Source organism: Pollicipes pollicipes, unplaced genomic scaffold (assembly GCF_011947565.3).
Source record: "Pollicipes pollicipes isolate AB1234 unplaced genomic scaffold, Ppol_2.1 Scaffold_4002;HRSCAF=4701_pilon_pilon_pilon, whole genome shotgun sequence".
Lineage (NCBI taxonomy): Eukaryota > Metazoa > Arthropoda > Thecostraca > Pollicipedomorpha > Pollicipedidae > Pollicipes > Pollicipes pollicipes.
In genome coordinates this window covers 36,354,241-36,366,094 of record NW_023596420.1, presented here as the reverse complement: position 1 = coordinate 36,366,094, position 11,854 = coordinate 36,354,241, and the positions used below count along the sequence as shown (strand labels likewise).

Below are 11,854 nucleotides of genomic sequence, written 5' to 3'. Positions count from 1 at the left end.
CCGTGACTTTTTGGAAGCCCATAAGCCGTAGCAAAACGAGTTCTGTTACCCATATGTTCATGGCAACTATCACCGTCAGCGACTATGTTTTAATGCTTGTTCCATTCCACGACTAAAACCATAAATAATGATGTTTCACCCAATACCGGTAGGTACTTGCTTCGATACACGTCGGCGATTCAACAATCAAGTCGTAACTGGAACAATCCGCGACTGTTTCAGTGTCAAATTTATATCTAAGTAAAGGACAAAAAGGCGCCCGGATAGCACACCAAAGACAATCACCGAACAAAACGTTCATAGGGCGTCGTAGATTCCTCAAGTATCCCAACGCACGTTGCGAACACATTCGTATCTATTCCGAAGATTGGTTTTGGCCTAAATGCACCACTGCTGCTCATGCCATAGCTTTGGTTTTGTTCCATCGGTCCAATGGGGCATTTTAATGGCAGCCGATGCCCGCCGACAGACCGGTCACAAACTGCTTCAGCTGCCGCTGCGACTTCCTGACAGCATGCAGAAGCTGATACTGGACACTTACGCAACGTCAGCCAAACGCTCATGTCATCGCTGTCATTTATTCGTGTCAACTCCTCCACATATTTTAAAGCCGTCATCCCCCGCTAGAACGACCGTAGACTGTCCATGAAACGTAAAAAGAACGAGTCACGTGACCTGAGGTCCTCCGACCACACTGACTGCAGCCTACGTCATCATGACGTCACAGCTCTCACGTCACGCGGCCCGACACGCAGCGCTCCGTCCACGACTGACGTGACGTCACCATGACGTCACCGTCGGCTGGCGTCGAGCGTTGTTCACAGCAGTCTCGTTAGCGCCGTCGAATCGGTCAGCTACTGGCAGAACACAGCGCGCCTGCCACGCAGACAGGCGCGCAAGGGTGCGTGTGGGGGAGGGGGAGGGGGATGAAACGGGGCGGTGGTGCGCATGGCGGGCATGACGCGGAGGTGACGAGAGCGGCGACCTGCTTTCAGCGGCCCCGCGGCCCGCGCGAGCGGGACCGGGCGCATGGGAAAGCTCCGAAAAGGCCTGGACATCATGGGAGCGGGCACATCGCACGTGCATACACGCATACGCACACACCGGACAGCCGAAGAAGCAGTCGCAACACAATGAACACATGAGATTGCATATGTACCGATATCAGTATGAAAGGCACCCTCCCATAAGACACCAAGCTCAGTAGAATAGCCAACAACATGTTCACCACCGCTTCAATAAATAACAACACGCAGTCACTTCTGCCGCTGTCGCCACTTGCCGCTGCCGGCTGTCGGCTGTCGGCTGTCGGACCTGACCGATAGCTCGGCTGCCGCCCTGCTCACTCGTCGCCGCACACTATCACAGAGCCGCCGCCGGGCCGACAGGTGCGTCATCTATTTGTACACAGTTCTGGTAAGTTCTGGTTGACGGCGCGGCCGACAGGTGTCGGTAGACACGCACGGTCCGCGGCGTGGCGGACCGCCTGGCTCGCGGAGGGCTCATTCCGCGTCTGGCTTGGACGAGTCCCGACCCGGGGTAGGCGACTCATCGCCGTTGGTGTCTGCAAAGGCAATGCGATATCCCAAACACGTTAGAAGGGGTGTGATATCACCTACATGTTTAAAGTGATAACGGTATGCCCCGATTACAGTGCTAAAGTGGCGAGCACACATGTAATGCCGAGTTCCGATTTCATACGAATGTTTTACAACGAGGCTTGAGGATCAGATGCCTTGATAAGCGAAACTTACTTTGAAGACGCCAACCATAACGTTCAAGGGAGGCAACTCTATTCCGCTGGTCAATTGTTGATCACTAGTTCGAAGGTGTCGCAGCATGGTTTCCGTGGTCGTAACTGGCATAGTAGTAGGGCAATCAGGCAAGAAAAAACTTGGTAACGACCCAAATCAGTCCTGTACTGGACACTCAGCGATAAACTATACAAAAAACTCACCGGGGTCGTCGTCCTTCTGTATGCGAACTATATCTTCCTTGCCTACTTTGCGCTTGCGGCTTCCTTTGCTGAGACCAGTTTCATCTTCCGGTGCCTTACTATCGGCTGAAAACAAAAAGACCGGTTACATGTGCATATAGCTTTACTGAACCCTTTCCCGGCATGCGGTATTCTGGAGCCACAGAAGACAAAACGTACAAACTCTTCTGAACTGCGTGTTAAAGGCTCTTACCGCTCTGGTCGCGTGGTGGCACCGGCAAAATATAGAACAATTCCTTGTCACACGAGCCACAGCATACAAGCAAAGCAAACGAACCTGCAAACCGGCGACTCCTAACCAACTGACCGAAAGTGAGCGCGTCCTTGCCAACGAGCCACAGTAGCACCTGTCTGCCTGACGCATTTCCTACTTCCGACTGGTCGCCCTCCCTCCTCGGGCCGCCCCGCCGTTCCCGCTGGTTCCGGCAGCGGCTGCCTCGCCAGCCCACGTGCCGAGAACGGAGGGGGTGGTTTGGGGGAGGGGGCTCGGTCGTGCCCTGCTCACCGGAGGTCAGGTCGGCCGGGGGACCGCGCTTCTTGCCCCGCCGCGGCGGTGACCCGCGGGCCAGCCCCGGCGACCCCGCCTTCACGCGGGCGCCGCTGCAACAGACAGACGCGCTCGGTCACGGTCACAGACGGGGTCAGCGCGGTGGCGCACGCTGAAAGCGAGGGGGGGGGGGAGGGGCGCATAACGCCACGCGCATCAGTAAAGCGACTGATACAGCCTGACACAACTGACACGAAAACAGCCGCTAGGGCTGTGAATTGTCACGATGCAGATGGTGTGAAAATCCATGTGAAGCTACACATCTCTGAGAGCCCTACCAGTGAATGCATTCGACATCTTAGGATGCTTATTTTTCGCGAGAGGTTACCAAACAGAAGTTCCCCGATGTAACCCTTGCGCGCATATTCCACAGATGGCGTTGACTGAGCATCGCTTGGCGTATATTTGGCTATGTTTGGCCGTTACGGTCGACGACATCGACGGCTTTGCGATAATTAACGGCTTTGATGCTATTCACAGTCTTAGCGGGCGCACCGACCGCGTGGCCGGTAGCTGCGATCAGAGCGTCGCAAACACAAATATCCAGGATGGACTCTGGTCACAAGAGACTGCGCATGAGTACTTTCCATGGGCAGATCTCCCACGGCCAATGTGCTGTGTTCGATACCCGGTCCGTATAAGGTGACCCTGGCCGCTTTCCAGTCGATTACTACGAGGCGGACACTTACGAGATCGTTCAGCGATTTGTACACGATACGTCGGCCTACAACGTGCGGTTGATTTCGTCTCTTTGCCTGCCCCAATTGGCGGGATCTGACATCGATCAATAAAAACGCCGCCGTTTGCGCTCGGCGGTCGTGACTGGCGGAGCACGCGGCCCTACTCTCGCCAGTGCGGCTGGCCGTCCTCTTGACAGTCTCTTGAAAAAACGTGCCGGTCTCCTGTGCCCCCCCCCCCCCCCCTCCACCCCACGACGCTAGGCCGTCGAGATCGGGGCTTGGTTCCAATCTGTGTCCTTTTTTGCACTGACCGATTTTTTCAGCTTCCAGCTTAATTGAGTGGGGATAGTGAAGGACGTTTCCCTGTTGCCGTGGTAGACGGAAGGATATAGGACAGCGATTTGCCCACTACGTGAGGATAGTTTCAAACTGCGCTGTTGCATGAACACCATCCTGACCACACGTCTTGCCTTGCAAGTGCCTGAAATCGCGCACACCACAAGTTCCAAAGACTACACTTTTTGCTGGAGACCCCATGCAACCGAGGCCGACAGTTATAAAGATGCAATCATTTCTAAGGCGTGATGGCTGAGCCGAGCCGGGTCGTCCAAGTTAAAAACGTTCTCATAGTTGTAGTGAGACTTACCCGGCCCCGGGCATCGCCAACAAACAGCTGATTTAATCGCATCGCGGCGAGTGGTTCTCAGGTTTACAGTCTCACGTCACAACTTACAGCGTTCCTAAGCCGCAGTGGAGCACGCGAGAACAATCTGCACATGAATCTCGCCCGACGGCCGCGTCACGTGTAAATAAGCAGGCTTCAGCGCCGTGGGGAGCGCGCGACGACAGCAGCTGGTGTGCGTGATCGCACCAATGAGACTGCGAGGGACGGGTAGATGGCGGCCCGTCCATCCCCCCTCCCCCCCCCCCCCGGCGCTGCTGAGCAATGACCGGACGGGTCGGGCAGTAAGATTCTTGCTCAGGGAGAGTTGGCCGGACGCCTCGTCGACCTCGTGTCCCTCCTTAAGCAACAGCTGGATCTGTCGGCCGATCGGAGACTCCGCAGCACAACCAAACGCCACTGCGGTACCGCCGCCCGGCCCACCGGTCCACCGCGAGGCAGGCGCGCAGGGACCCTGAGGCGGGCACCGGGTCAGGCCGCCGACGGGTGACCTTACACAACGGCAGCGGCGGCGGCGGCGACGACGACGGCAGCGCCCGGTCGGTCCGCCGGCCTGCCGTCCGCGACGGCAGCAGTGGCGGCGGCGGCGGCGGCGGCGGCTGAGGCTGAGGCTGAGGCTGAGGCGGCGGCGGCAGCAGACGAGGTGACGGTGGCAGCCGGCGGCTCGACAGCTCTGGAAACGAAGGTCTCGTCAACACATCATCACCAGGAAGAAAACGACCCTAAAACTCCTTCTCCCTGAGACCTCGCACAGAAAGCGTCAGTGAGCGATTTCGCTATGGCTGCCAACTTCGGCAGCCTGGCCAGCCGCTATCACAGGGCCGTGACTGACTGCGGCACTTCGTCGATCTATCGGCCTCTGCTTGCCGAGGCCCTTGACCTAGTACTACTGGCACCGCGCGTGGTAGTCCGCTGCACGCGAGATAAGCAGCGACCCAGAACACAGCGGCGCATGGAAGCCGCACGATGATAACGACTCGAAAGTTGTCTGAAAGCGCTCGTGAACGGCATTAGGTGCACGCCGCCGCTCTGCAAAACTTCGCCACAGACCCGATGCGCAGATCCAGAGTTGGGTCCCAAAGTCACGCCCTCACTATTGTTGCCTTTTGACTATTGAGCCCAACAGAACAACGATGATCCTAACGCATTTCTGTGTGGCACCGGAGCGCTAGCTAGTGCTATGGTGGAAATGAAGGCTTCCATTGTGTCCCCGATCAGATCTGCCATTTGGTAGGTAGGAACAGTCGCATTTTGGACGAAAACACCACCCAACAACCGAATGCTTTTCAAACAGCACACGCAAAAGCCTCACAAAAAGGAGTTTTGGGCGATGCAGCGCCACACTGCTCACGTAGTGAGAAGCTTGAACGGGTGGTAACGAACTCTTCACATCGATTCACAACCAGGGCGGGTGGGAGCCGTGATAGCATGTCTATTCAGACCACTCTGCACTACACAACGGCTCCCCTCTCATTCGCCCGGCCGCAGTACGCGGCCCTCCCTCGCGTCGCTGCAGCCGCGTGGGTGGGATTTCCCCGGCCTGCCACGTCACGTGACCGGCCGCGGCGCGCGCCGCGGCCGTGTGGGACAACGGACGCTTTGTTGGTGCGGTCCGGACGGATCGTGTCGCCCTGACTGAGTGGTGCTCGGTCGCCGGCGGGTGGCGAAGGTATTTGCTGGGGAAGGGTATCTGCCAGGGTAAGGTATCTGCCAGAGTGAAGTATCTGCCGGGAAGGGTATCTGCCAGAGTAGGATATCTGCCGGGAAGGGTATCTGCCAGAGTAGGATATCTGCCGGGTAAGGTGTCTGCCGGAGAAGGGTATCTGCCAGGGTGGGGTATCTACCGGGTAGGGATATCTGACGGGCAAGGGCATCTGCCAGGGTGGGGTATCTACCGGGTAAGGAATCTGCCATGGAAGGATATCTGCCGGGAGGGATATCTGCCAGGGAAGGGTATCTGCCGGGGTAGGGTATTTGCCATATAGGGTATCTGCCGGGGAAGGGTATCTGCCAGGGCCGGTGAAGGGCATCAGCTCGATATCTGCCAGGGAAGGGTATCTGCCGGGTAAGGTATCTGCCAGAGAAGGATATCTGCCAGGAGGGATATCTGCCAGGAGGGATATCTGCCAGGGAAGGGTATCTGCCGGGCAAGGGTGTCTGCCGGGCAAGGGTACCTGCCGGGGAAGGGTATCTGCCGGGGTAGGGTACCTGCCGGGGTAGGGTATCTGCCGGGGAAGGGTATCTGCCGGGGTAGGGTACCTGCCGGGGAAGGGTACCTGCCGGGGAAGGGTACCTGCCGGGGTAGGGTATCTGCCGGGGAAGAGTACCTGCCGGGTAGGGTATCTGCCAGGGAAGGGTATCTGCCGTGGTGGGGTATCTGCCGTGGTGGGGCATCTGCCGGGTTGGGTACTTGCCTGGTAGGGTATCTGCCAGGGAACGGCATTCACCGGGGTAGGGTATTTGCCGAGTATCCACTGCGAAAGGGTTTTCATCTGGAGGGATATTCACCCGGTTAGGGTTTCCGCCAGCGTACGTAGAATATCCGGTTGGGGCGGGTACCCGCCGGGGTAGAATACTCGCTTGGACAGGGTATCCGCCGGTGTAGAGTACCCCGCTGGAGCGGGTACCCGCCGAGGTAGAGTACTCGCTTGGACAGGGTAGCCGTCGGGGTAGAGTATCCGGTTGGAGCGGGTACCCGCCGGGGGACAGTATCCGGTTGGAGCGGGTACCCGTCGGGGTAGAGTACTTGCTCGGACAGGGTAGCCGCCGGGGTACAGTACTCGCTTGGACAGGGTAGCCGCCGGGGTAGGACATCGGTCGGAGTACGGTGCCCGCCGGGTAGGGTATGTCGATGTATGTATGTCACCTGATGTATGTATGTCACCTCTGTCGTCGATTCTGGGAGGCTAAAACAACACTATATTACGGGACGTGGATTCTTGAAACAAAGAAAGGTGCGGGGATAATGCTTGGGCCGGGATGCAGTCATGCGCCGCGCGCGTGATTCAACGGATTCAACAAAGCAAAATCATCAACAACATCCCTTCTCTGGATAAGCACCAACTCTGAGCAATCAGGACTACAGCGCTCACCCCAGGCAAGGTCCAAAGATCCGGACAAACGGCAGACGACGAATGCCAATGGCGCAGGCATGAAGTACTGTCCGGCCTATTACATCCATCGTGAGAGGACGGGCGGACTGAGGCCGTTCCGCACCCGTTGACAAACAGGGACGGGACAGACAGCAGGCTGAATCAGCTCAAGTGGCTCTCCATCAACAACGGACAATGCTAGACAAACATTAGCAATGCTAGATAAACCACAGCACATAGCTCGGGTCACCAGAGCACTTCGTGGAGAGGAAATAAAAATATGAAGCCGTCGCCCGCCCCCCGCCCCCGTAAGAAACGCTTGGCTATCACATTTTGCCCATCCTGTCTCGCGATCCAATCTCTAGCCAAACATCTGCGCTGCACTGACTAGCGGGGTCTTGTATCCACCGCGACACCACGTGCCGACAGGGCCCTTCGCTCGCGTGTGCCGCGCGCCGCCGGCTCACGCCAGGGTTCAGCGGCCTGGCCGCGGACCGGCGTCCCCTCCCTGCGCTCTCCCCCCGGGTCAGCTCGGAGAGCGAGGAAGCGGAAAGGAGCAGGGTCCGGCCGCCGGACGGGTGCCGCCGGAGCCGGGCCCCAGAGGCGGCCGGCTGATGGGCTGAGGCACGGAGCAGCGCCCTCGGGGACTGGGAGGAGACCTGCCGACCCGGAGACGGCTGATGGGCTGAGGTACGGAGCAGCACCCTCGGGAACAGGAACCTGCCGACCCGGAGACGGCTGATGGGCTGAGGTACGGAGCAGCACCCTTGGGAACAGGAACCTGGCGACCCGGAGACGGCTGATGGGCTGAGGTACGGAGCAGCACCCTCGGGAACAGGAACCTGCCGACCCGGAGACGGCTGATGGGCTGAGGTACGGAGCAGCACCCTCGGGAACAGGAACCTGGCGACCCGGAGACGGCTGATGGGCTGAGGTACGGAGCAGCACCCTCGGGAACAGGAACCTGGCGACCCGGAGACGGCTGATGGGCTGAGGTACGGAACAGCACCCTCGGGGACAGGGAGGAAACCTACCAACCCAGGGTCGGCTGATGGGCTGAGGCACGGAGCAGCGCCCTCGGGGACAGGGAGGAGACCTGCCGACCCCAGGACGGGTGATGGGATGAGGTACGGAGCAGCGCCCTCGGGGACAGGGAGGAGACCTACCGACCCCAGGACGGGTGATGGGATGGGGTACGGAGCAGCGCCCTCGGGGACTGGGAGGAGACCTACCAACCCAGGACGGCATATGGGCTGAGGTACGGAGCAGCGCCCTCGGGGACAGGGAGGAGACCTGCCGACCCCAGGACGGGTGATGGGATGAGGTACGGAGCAGCGCCCTCGGGGACTGGGAGGAGACCTACCAACCCAGGACGGCAGATGGGCTGAGGTACGGAGCAGCGCCCTCGGGGACAGGGACCTGCCGACCCGGAGACAGCTGATGGGTTGGGGCACGGAGCAGAACACTCGGGAGTGGGGTTGGAAAGGGGGGGGGGTCAGCTGTCAGCATCGCGACTCCGGAAGGGATGGCATCACGAGTCATCGCAACCAACGAGTCAGATCCAGTCACGCCAGTCACGAGTCAACACGAAAGCAAGTGATGAACTCCACTTTTTTGTAGACAATACGGTCTCCAGAAGGCCATGGCAGAGCCAGCAAGAGCCAAGGGACCAAGCAAGGACAGCCAGGAACAGCACAGTCCAGTTCGTGTTCAACAACCGAAACCGAAAGGATGAAACGGCGCGGTGCAAAGGGTCATGCCGAAGACGATGCGTTGCTGGTGTACCGGACCGGCGAAGCACCATGCACTGGGAGAACAACGGGCGAAGTTTTTAGGAAGAATGCCGAAAACACCCCTTAGAGACGTCTGAAACGAGAGTGTCGCCGTGCGCTTCTTCTGGGCACATCGATCTATCAAATCAGCCACTGGGGCGACCGTCAGTGTTCACCACGTTCAAGTAGCTATCCTGATAATGGAATTTCACAAATCAGCTCCATTTCACATGCTTTCTATTGAAAATCCCTGTAAAGGCTAATATTTACCTTCGCAGCGATCCTTGTGACCAGCTCCGTCTAGTCCCGACATTCTTTCATCTAATATAAACACTCAAACGGGCTGCAAAACGTCTGCTGGATTTACACCACGCTCAATCAAGACACCCCAAACATTGCAGTCTGAACGGCGCCGAGCCGACCCACGACATCACGCCCCGATCGCCTCCGATCAGACGTCCACGGCTCGACTCACCCGCGCGCTGCTGGCGGCGGCCGCAGCTCGGGCGACGCTGGCCTCCGAGCGTCCATCTCCTGGCGCAGACCCTCGCGACGGGCGGCACCCCCGTCCGCATCACTGTCCATCACCACCACTGCCGGCCGGAGCGGCACCGGCGGCGGCGGCGGCGGCGGCGGCACCGGCGGCGGCGGCGGCGGCGCCGACGGCGGGGAGCGCCGGCCGTGCGCGCCGGCGCCGCGCCGCTCGGCGTCCTCCTGCCGGTACACACTGTCGATGACGCGGCTGATCGTCTCGGACATGCCGATGGTGACCTCGACCACGCCGCTCCCGGCGGCGGCGTCCCCGGCGGCGGCCGGCTGCGCGGCCGGCGGCGACTCGGCGCCGGCCAGCCGCGGGCTGGCGCTCTGCGGCCGCGCGCCCGGCGGGCCGTCGGGGCGCTGGCTCCTCTCGAACTGGTTGGTGAACCAGAGCCGCAGCGGGTCGCCCTGCCGGCCGCTGTCGCCTTGCGCCTTGGTCAGCATCTTCTCCACCACGTTGTCGACGATGCGCGAGAGCCGCACCTCGGTGGTGGGAGACGTGGTCAGGTTGAGCGGCTCCATGTCGTCGGCTTGCCGGTGGCGGGCGCCGTTGAAGCCGTTGGCGGCCGGCGGCGCCGAGTCGCCGGTCCGCGGCAGCGCACGATTCGTGAGGCCGCCGGCAGGCGGCGCGGACACCTGCCGGAGGCGGGGGACTCGTGAGCCGGCTGCGCAGACCGTGAGACGTGCTGTACGGCTCAGTCACGCCGGCGGTGCGATCGGGAGGCACAGATTGGTCAGCCATCGACGGGTGCGTGCGGTGAAGGGAAATTGCGACGTGTGTTACGCGAGTTGAGCATCGCTGTGGCATGCCAATGCAGAACAAAAACATAAAAAACAGCTGTTTGAAAGCCACGGACAGAAACGCTACCGTGCTTACACATCTAACAAACTAGGAGTTTTCATGTGCCGCACCACCTAAGCAGCTGTTGCAGCACAAGCAACCAATAAAATACCCCGGGATCAGCCTTCGCTGTTGTGGGTGGGCGAGCACACCACACACCCTGTGAAGTGCGGTGGGCGAGCACACCACACACTACGTGTAGTGTGCTGGATTAGCACAGCACACTCTGTGTAGTGTGCTGGACGGGCACACCACACACTCCGTGTAGTGTGCTGGACGAGCACACCACACACTCCGTGTAGTGTGCTGGACGAGCACACCACACTCCGTGTAGTGTGCTGGACGAGCACACCACACTCCGTGTAGTGTGCTGGACGAGCACACCACACACCCGCGCAGTATGCTGGACGAGCGCACCACGCACCCCGTGTAGTGTGCTGGACGAGCACACCACACACTCCGTGTAGTGTCCTGGACGAGCGCACCGCGCACCCCGTTTAGTGTGCTGGACGAGCACACCGCACGGCCAGCTCGCGCTCCCGGCCGCGGCGGGGCGGGCAGGTCAGCCGGCGGTCAGTTCGGGGCACGAGGACGGCAACCCCTACCTCGGAATCCTTCCTGAACTGGGATCGGATTGAGGTTAAAATCTGGCGGCCGGCTGGGGGCGCTCGATCTATCCGCATTCGCCCAAGCGGCCGTCTGCCGACGGCCCACATTCCTGGCGGCACCAGGCTCTGCCGGCCGTAGTACCGTTCCGCGGGAATAAGCGCTGGTCTAACCGGTCCATTCCGGTCGTTTTCCGGCGTTTCTCGCCGTCCCGCGGGCAACGGTTCGCGGCGGGACGGCTGCATTGGAGCGTGTGGCGGAGGGCAATAGTGGTCACTGCCGGTGCCGGCGACCTGTACCGCACCGAGGCGACCAGCACCCGTTTCGGGGGCGCGCAAACTGCGGTGTCTCTTCCGTCGTTGCGGCACATGGCCGGGCGCCAGCTAACAACAGGGGACAGCTTGTTGCTGCATCGTGTTACGGGCGGCCACGGCGGGTGCCGCGCGGCCTCGGCCTGCAGATGCGCACCATCACAGATATGGCAGCTCGGTAATGTGCGTAACGACGCAGTGTCGCTCGAAATTGCAAAGCTCCCAACGAAGCTTACGAGCGCTTGACGGCAAGTTGTACGCTATTAGCCTGAGTCACAAGAAAGCGTTACAAGAGATAAGAAGCAAAAACTTGTTGGGATTTGAAATCGGGAAGACAAATGTGCGTCGCTTGCCGAAGACAGTATCTGTGCGACAGCTGGTGACTTCTACAACCTCATACAGGTTGTAGAAGTCACCGGTTGTATGGGGTATGAGGTTGTAGTCACCGGTTGTATAAGTATGAGGTTGTGGTAGTAGATCCCGGTGACTTCTACAACCTGAGGTTGTAGAAGTCACAGGGTTCAACACATTCAACATCTGGAGGCGACTTCAACACCTCTAACGGACACCACGGCGTCTCAAATGATATCGGCAAAGCAGGTAAACAACGCCATACCAACTTAAAAGCGCTGACAAGACCACAAGATAGAGATCACATCCACTGAAAATCGCATTTCCGCGGGAAATGGCTGATCGCCGGTATAGCCCAGCCTCAGCCTGAGCACGGGTCAGGCACGCCCGTCCCGCGCCGGTCATCTCGGCCGTGCACCCACTCCAGTCTTCCGGGGTT

The 11,854-nt window shown here is 59.8% G+C and overlaps 1 long non-coding RNA gene across 1 annotated transcript; it reads right to left on the bottom strand.

Moving 5' to 3' along the window:
- Positions 1–564: 564 nt before the first annotated feature.
- On the bottom strand, positions 565–2,563 carry LOC119093652 (uncharacterized). Its single transcript, XR_005093651.1, has 3 exons — positions 2,502–2,563; positions 1,958–2,062; positions 565–1,564 (listed from the first exon to the last, which is right to left on the bottom strand). It is a non-coding gene; the product is annotated as an uncharacterized LOC119093652 (long non-coding RNA).
- Between the last annotated feature and the right edge of the window lie 9,291 nt (positions 2,564–11,854).